General features: G+C 34.7%; 1 long non-coding RNA gene across 1 annotated transcript; it reads left to right on the top strand.

Annotated features, from left to right (window-relative positions):
* Nucleotides 1–6,701: 6,701 nt before the first annotated feature.
* Nucleotides 6,702–8,033, top strand: LOC112742834 (uncharacterized). The gene is made up of 4 exons (XR_011871838.1): nt 6,702–6,772; nt 7,060–7,146; nt 7,753–7,878; nt 7,990–8,033. It is a non-coding gene; the product is annotated as an uncharacterized lncRNA (long non-coding RNA).
* The last annotated feature ends 630 nt before the right edge of the window (nt 8,034–8,663 follow it).

The raw sequence follows: 8,663 nt of genomic DNA on the forward strand, positions 1-8,663 counted from the left end.
TTGGCATCTTGCGTACGCGAGAAAAATGCATGCGTACACGAGCAGTGATTTTGGGGGGTTGCGTACGCGACCACCTGCACGCGACGCAACCAACCCTTTCGGGTTTGGCATCTTGCTTGCTCGCGTATGCGAGCACCCCTGTTTCCAACAAAGTGAATTTTGTGTTTTAAAACCTAATTTTGAACCTCTAAACCTCTTTTTTTACTCTCTAAGACCCTAAACCTTAGTTGTAAGTATGGTGAAGAGGTTAAGCTATGGAGAAGTAGTTAACTTGGGTTTGAAGAAAGATTTAGAAAATATAACTTATGGTTGGAAGAGATGGCACTTGAGTTAATAAGATGATGAAAGTAATATATGAGGCCATCAAAAGAATAAGGCCATAATGAGAATAATGAAATATGACTGATTATTAAATGATTACAATTTATTGATGAGGTGCGGTAATGTTGTGAGTATGCGGGAGATGTATATATGAGTTAATGAATGAATAAAGGATGTAACCTAATTATGATTGAATATGATAGAGACATTCATTGACCCCCTGTATGTAAGATGTGACCGGGCACTTTAACTTTCCGGGTTCCCCATGGGCATGCATATATATTATTGAGATTGGGTGTTGTCTCTCCCATGTCAGCTTGGGATTCTTCCCATGAATATTAATGAGCTTAGAGAGTTGTCTCCCCCATGTCAGCTTGGGATTCTTCCCATGGATAGTTTTGAGCTTAGGGATGCGTGTACAGAGGGATTGTCCACTGTTAGCTACCAGGACATGTCGGGTTAGCTATGTAACCGACAGTTGATATCAACAGCCATAGGGCAGGCATACATCATATACATATGTTTGATTTGCTTGCTTGTGCATTAATTGAGCTTGCCTTTGTGAATTACCATGTTTAAGTGCTATACTTACTATCTGCATTACCTGTATTACACTTGTGCTTGTCTTTATCTGCTTGTTTGTCTGTGTGGTTTCACCGGGGTTGAGGAGTGGAGGAAAGGAGGAGGATTTGAAGGTTTTAGTATGGTTTTGGTTAAGTTTAGAACCTTAGAGGACCACCTGGTTTATGGTTTCTGTTCTAAGTTCTTTAAGTTTTATAATCTGAGGGTTGGAGTTCTAGGATTGCCTCTGGCTTTTTTGGGACCTTATATCTTATGTATGTGGCACCATTACCATGCTGAGAACTCCCAGTTCTCATTCCATACGGATATTTGTATTTTTCAGATGCAGGTTGAGAGACACCTCGCAAGGCGTCTGGAGTTTTCTGCAACGAAGTGGGCTTTTGGAATTTGATATTTTGTTCTATTTTGCTATATCTATATGTATAGACTCTCCTTATGTATATATGTTTTACTTTTGTACTTCATAAAGGTTTATGGAGAACTAGGGTTACTTTTATGTATTTTGGGTTATGGATTTCTATATGTATATATATAAATATTCTCCGGCCAGCCTTAGCTTCGCAGGCTGAGTTTGGAGCTTGGATATTTTGTACCTTGACACTCTTTTCTCCTTGTTTATATGCATATGTTTACGCACCTAAGCTTTCTTCGTACGCAAGTAATCTTACTCCTGAGCGTTGCGCTTTTAATCTTATGATTTTGCTTTACCTTTCTTTCAAGGCTCCTCGTGTATTATTTTCTTTCAATTATTATATATATATATATATATATATATAATTTTAGATGTCATAATACCACACCACCTCTGTTTTACGACTTAAGCGTAAGGCTCTGTGTGGTAGAGTGTTACATTTTTATCACTACATGTTTGTTACAGTCACCATCGCCAGAGTTTTGGTCATCGCTATCGCTTGGGGTGGCTGATGGAGCTACCGGCCAATCAGTTCAGAGACCGCTGTTGCTTCGTTCTGCTATTACAATATGTATCTCTATTTCGGAAACCTCGCGTTAATGTTCTGTTTTGTATTATTAAGGTTTTCGCGATATTAATGATTTAGGTTTGAGTTGTCAAGGTTGCATGTTGCGATTAAGGCTGTTTCTGCTATTGAGAAAGCAAGCGGAGCTGTGGTTGTGGTTGCCGCAAATTGCGGGCCGAAAGAAAAGGTTTCTTTGATGCGTTTGTTTTTTTGGGTTCGACTTGTCGAGGTATGGTTTTTCTAAACTCAATTTTATAATTTGGAATTATTATAAATGGATATTTGTGTGAGAAATACACTTTTTAGTGATTGTATAAGTCTTATGTCACTACTAGAAAATTAGTTATTACAGACGGATATTTCCGACGGATTTTATCCCACGAAAATACAGACAAAATTTCAGAGGAATTTTTTGTCAAAAAATATAAAAATGAATTAACACAAATTACAAACAAAAAAGAAAATCCGTCGATAATTCTGTCAAAAAAATTAATCTTTTTTCGTGAAAAATGGTTACAGACGAAAAATTCGTCTGTAATTTAAAATTTTACGTCGAAAATAATAAACTAAACCTACCACTGCCCGAGCTCCATTCACACACAAATCAAACGAGATAAACTAGCATTCCTCACCCTTCTTCTCCATCAACACTGATAAACCAGCTACTTCTTCTTCTCCTTTCCTCCCCTACAGCGCCACCGCCGGCCACCCTAACCGCCACAGCTACCTTCTCATTCTTCTCCTCTTTTTTAAACACTGAACCAGTAGAACACAGCCCCTGTCTCTCTCGTTCTTTCTCGTTCGCAGAACAAAGCAAGCTCAAGCTCCACCACCACCGCGCCTCTCTCTCTCGTTTTATCCCCCTCAGTTCTGGCTACATCCATCATCTCTTCCAGCGCTACAGCCATCATCTCCTCCAGTCAATGCCGCGGCTACCTTCGCGCAAGCCCTAGCTTCGTGGCGACCAAAATTGGTTCCACCGTCAACCGTAGTTCCACCTCTCTCTTTCCCCCTGTTCGAACCGTAGAGACCTGGGTATCCTTCTTTCCAGGTTTCGATTGTCTCTGCTTCCAGGTTTTGGTTTCAAAACTCTTTTAATTTTTGTTGAGTTCAATTAATTTTGTTTAGTTAGTTTGACTTTAGTAATTATTTTAGTTAGATTTGTTTTCTGATTAGTGGATTTTTAGGTTATTAAAATAGGATTAGATTAGGTTTTGATTCTTAATAGCTGAGAAATGTTTAGATTATTAATCTGGATTGCTGAACATTGCTGAACATTGTTAATATGAGCTTGATGAATGTTGTCTAGAACAGAAATTTAATTCAGTTAATGGCTTCTTCTCTGGTAATGCTTCTTCTCTAGTAATGGCTTTTTCTCTAGTAATGCTTCTTCTCTGGTAATGTTTCTTCTCGGTAATAATCTGTAATTTCTATTGATCCTTCTTGGTGCTGTGGTGGTTGTAATTAAGATCTGGAATTTGATTCTTCTTCTTCTAATTCTTCTCTACTAAGTTGTTCAATTTCTATTTTGTGCTTAATTTCTTCTTCTTCCTCTTTTCTTTCTTGAATTTCTGCTATTGCTGCTGCAATTTTCTTGTTTTGTTGATGGCTCAGATTCGATTGATTTTTTATTGATTTGTGACCGCTGTTGTTGTTGTTGACCGAGATTTAGTCTAGCCTTAATCTCTTCCCATTCAATTTCCCATTCTTCTACTTCTTTCGAACAAATTTCAGGTAGGATTGAGCACATATATGGTTTCCTAATCTGCTGCTGGATTGCACCAACTCCATAGTCGAAACCATGTCAAGGCTTGACCAGTTAAACCCCTTTCAACTTCTAACAATATCTGCTCTTCCGTGGTGCCTCTAGCATCTCAAAATTGGCCGGCCAAGATGGACCACCAATAACCATTGATTCCATCGAACATAGGAATTTCACTTCTGAAAAGTTAAGTTTCTTCTACCATGAATGCTCTCAATGAAAGCACCAATGTTAAACCAAATTCAATATCAATTCATTAATTTTTTGTTCTCCATACAATGACTTAATATTCTTATTTATATTCCTAACAAACTCTAATAGACTAATCAACTAATTAAGCAGCTTAATATTGATTAGAATTTAGATAGAAGCTTCTCTATTCAATTAAGTTACTCAACTTCCCTTAAAATTTGATTATGCAGGGTCCATGCCTAAGCAAAGTGGGCACTACTGTTTCTTTTATCTCTTTTCCGTTCTTATCTTTTCGGTGGGTTTGGTCTGAATGTGAATATGATCTTTGCTTCTTTTTTTGACTCTCAGATTGTGGATCACATCATGGCTAAGAGAAAAAGAAGACAGCAACTCACCCAGATGATCATAGCACTCTCCGCCACTATTCTTGGCTTGAAGAAGGTACCTACCTAATTATCCCATCACTTACTCAATTTCAACCTACATATTTCTATAATTTGCCTAAATCAAATCGGATATATATATACATGCATCACTCTTTATTGTTTTACCGAAATTGGAAACAAAGAACAAAACTGCACTAAAAATTTTAATCAATATAGCTGCTTGTTAATTTGGAAGCAAGATCATAAAATATACTTGATCCTGTTATCTTAAGCTCTCAGCATTGAACGAATCTAAATCTTTTACTATACTATACGAGATCTTAGTTGTTTTATATAATCATTGATTACTTTCCCTTTACCAATTACATTGTTTATTAGATGTACATATATATAATTGATTAAAACTCGCAAATTCAAATTAAATGGCATCATTAAAATTTAAAATTCCATATAAGTTGCACCATAAGAGAATGGAATCCATATTCTGGATCTTCACAAGCATCAAGGCGGTGGGTCTTGCTATTTTCAAGAAAAGACCAGTTGCAGAAATGTTAAAAATGTACTAGCTAGAGAGTAGAGATAGAGTAAAACAAAAATGGATTATTAAAAGTAAGAATAATAGACATGTTGGATTCAGAGTATGAAGTTCATGTTTCAGATTTTGGGGTTGCTAAGTTTCTCAAGCCTGCTTCTTGTCACTGGTTATTTGATGCTAAATATTGGCTTCCTCTTCAACTTCTCACTTGTAGAATTATAGAAGGGTCAATCAGTTGCTGGTAAAGGAATGGATTCACAGCTTTAATTTTTGTCAAACAGTAAACAAAGCAATAATTTTCTTGGAAGAACTTAGAAAATTGTAATAGTACTGGGATAAGATTTATTTATTCATTTTTTTTGAAATAAATGGTTTTTGGATTTCTGAAAAACTTCATGTGTGATTCATTTTGTTGCACTTGCTGAAGTCTCACAGGCTTCTTGCTCTGGCTGGCATAACTGAAGTTAGACTAATGCCTGTGAGCCTCCTCCTCCTACTTGAATACCATATGGAATTGGAATAAATCCATTTCTGCTTGTTGCTTCCATTTCGCTTGTGCCATACACCTGCTACATCACACTTTCATTCTTTAGTAATTAGTTTAGTTAGATTTGTTTTCTGATTAGTGAATTTTTAGGTTTTGATTAGATTAGGTTTAGTTAGATTTGTTTTTTACTGATTTTAGTAATTAGTTTGATTTAAAATTTGTTGTTGAAACTTTTTTCCTAATAGTTTTTCAATTTTTGGTGTTTCCTTTCACTGCATTATCTTTTTTCTTTTGCTGCTGCTTCTTGCTGCAGTGTGATAGTGATCCTTCTACTTGGAGCTACATCAATGATCATGTTCATTTTCATATAGGACAATAAGTTTGACTTGCTTCAGTAATAGCATATTCTGGTTGTTTAATAATGTAGAACATATGCATCTAGATTCTTTAAACTTTCTTACTTTTTATTGTTATAGGTGGTATGCTTCACTTAGGATGTATGATGTGGCTGTCAAGCATATGATGGAGCCTGCAGTCACCAGTCCAAGGCAACACAGGAATTATTCCTTAGTGACTTTCTTCAAACTGTGAAGGTGATAGTGACTCTATTTCCTTTTCAGATCTCATGCTTAGAACCTGATTGTTAAAATACTGAACTGCCAATAGTTTGATTTAACGTAATTCCTGATTGTTAAAATACTGAATCATATGACAATAAAATTTGCTTTTTGAGCATATATATTACTTATTTGAAATTTATAAACTGGTTTTGTAGAATTGAATTTATGTGTGGAACTCAGCATCAGAATTTTGGTCTATCTATTCCACAACTATGCTTGAATTTGAACAAAAAATAAAAATTTCTGGTGTTAGTTTATCTTTGAAGTTCTATCTAGTACCCTTTTATGCCTTAATTTAAGGAATAGTATAAAAATTCCATTCATTTTATGCATAATTCATCACATTCTTTACAATGGAAGTCTCCAGCAAGATTCTTTACATTTTTTTCTTTTATACTAATTTATAAATCCTAATCACTAGTTTAATTTAATTCCATCATTATTGTTGGTCTGTTAATTAAACAATTTGGATATTAATATACGTATATGCTATGGCCTATGCAGTGATATATTCAACCTCGTGGGTTGTCTCCTGGAGCCAGCTATGGTATGCTATGCTACCAACCATAATGCTTTAATTTCTTGTGGTTGTGGCTCTAACTTAGCTTGTTTTGGTATTTTGTTGCACTCTCTTCTTGTAATTTGGATGGCTCGTGGAAACGAACACAGTTGCCCACACAATACTACACAGCTCTGGTAATAATTAATAATTAATATGAAAGCATCAATTTTAATTTCCCCTAGTATCCACTGTATTACTCTGATATAAGGTTAGTTTATTGCCAGCTGTGTATCCGTGAACTTGTTTTGATCAAATGTTTAACCTGTTTTTCTTCTTACATGTTACATTACTAAGGGGCTTCTGGACAAGTATGGTCCTGAAAGGATTCTTGATACTCCAATTACCGAGGTTATTTTTTTTCACTCACAGTTCCTTGCTCTTTGATATTTTATCAATGTTTAATCCTATTGAAGAGTCATTGCAACTGAAAGAGAAAATTTAATAGTTCGTATCACAACTGACAAGAACAAATATTTTTATATCGAAAGATTTTCAGTTTAAAACCCAGAGGACTAGAGGCAGATTGCAAAAACTAAACTATCACATGAGGGGATAAATCCTATCCGTCATTATCACTGTTTCTATTTTCTATTAGTAAGGAGATGGCACTAATTTGTTTGCTAAATATATTGCAGGCTGGGTTTACTGGCATTGGAGTTGGTGCTGCTTACTATGGTCTTAGGCCAGTTGTCGAGTTTATGACTTTTAACTTCTCCATGCAGGTTAGAGTTGAACTTGATTAAATTGTATTTTACTTTTTAATTAAAGCACCAAATAATTAAATTGCTGTGATATCTTCTGAAGTTGGCCAAATTCTTCTTGATCTTTTATGTTTTACAATTAGAATACCAGGGTCCTATGATATGATATGGAAATTATTGATTTCCCATCTGAATCTGAATTAGAGATAAATAATACACTGGTGAATGGAGGCAAAATGTTGACCTCTATATTGGAACAATAGATTGAATTTATTGTTAGCCATGTAAATCATAGTAGATATACATTCTAAGCAGATATTTGATATGTGTGATGTTTGACTTGTAGTTTGAATGTCACTTGACTCCCATGGCCATATGCATTAACCAATTTTACACCTCATTATTGGAATTTTGTTACTTATTAACTCTTAATTGCTTGGCATAATTCTTTTAATGTCATAGTTACATATTATGTTAGAATGTAAAATCTCTTTCCTCTTCATTACAGCAATGTTGAGAAAAATATTTGTATCAATATACGTAATTGAAAGATCACATTACTTGCTTCTTCATTAGGTTTATAATTGATTCCACTTATTGACTTGTTCTATTTTAACGTATGCACAGGCAATAGATCACATTATTAATTCTGCTGCAAAATCAAACTACATGTCTGCTGGGCAAATATCTGTACCTATTGTCTCCAGAGGACCCAATGGAGCTGCTGCTGGAGTTGGTGCTCAGCACTCTCAAGTATGGATCTATTTCTACTTTTAAGCACGAACTTCAATTAGTTTTACATTTCTAAAGAATTTTGCTCTGCTTATTTCTTATTGTATATCCTTCAACTTAGTTTTTGTGCAGTGTTATGCAGCTTGGTATGTCTCATGCCCTGGATTGAAGGTATTATCACCATATTCACTTTATGATGGTGATGAGGATGAAGATGACACTGAAGACTATAGCTGATAGTTTTAGTATGGTTGACCAATATACTAGAAATTATAGTTGATGATCAATATACTTTGTTTATGTTTTGAATTATATTGACTTGCTTGTTTATAGTGCTTTTTTTTTTAGTTTGATAATACAATGAATTTGTTTATTTTTTGAAATATTATAAATATTCGAATACAAATTAGATAAAAATTTGTATTAAATTTATATTTTTGTATGAAAACAAGTTTATTTTGTAATTGGAAAAATAAAAAAAAATTATTTTACCTTACTAACGGATTTACAGACGGATTTTCTGTCTGTAATCAGAATGTGAGATGATTTTCCAAGGTTCAAATTACAGAGGGAAAATTTGTCGGTTAATCCGTCTGTAATTACAGACGGAAAATCCGTCGTCTTCGGAAAAATGGATGGAGAATTTACAAAGGAAAAATCCGTCGGTAACTGGTAAAAATTTGTCGATAATTTTCCGACGGAAAAAAAGTTTGTCGGTAAATAATTTCTGACGGGACTTTTACAGAGGGACAAAATCCGTCTGTAATAAAGACTAAATTTGTCTGTAAATCTGTCTATATTAATCC

The sequence above is a fragment of the Arachis hypogaea genome, chromosome 14, assembly GCF_003086295.3.
Source record: "Arachis hypogaea cultivar Tifrunner chromosome 14, arahy.Tifrunner.gnm2.J5K5, whole genome shotgun sequence".
NCBI lineage: Eukaryota > Viridiplantae > Streptophyta > Magnoliopsida > Fabales > Fabaceae > Arachis > Arachis hypogaea.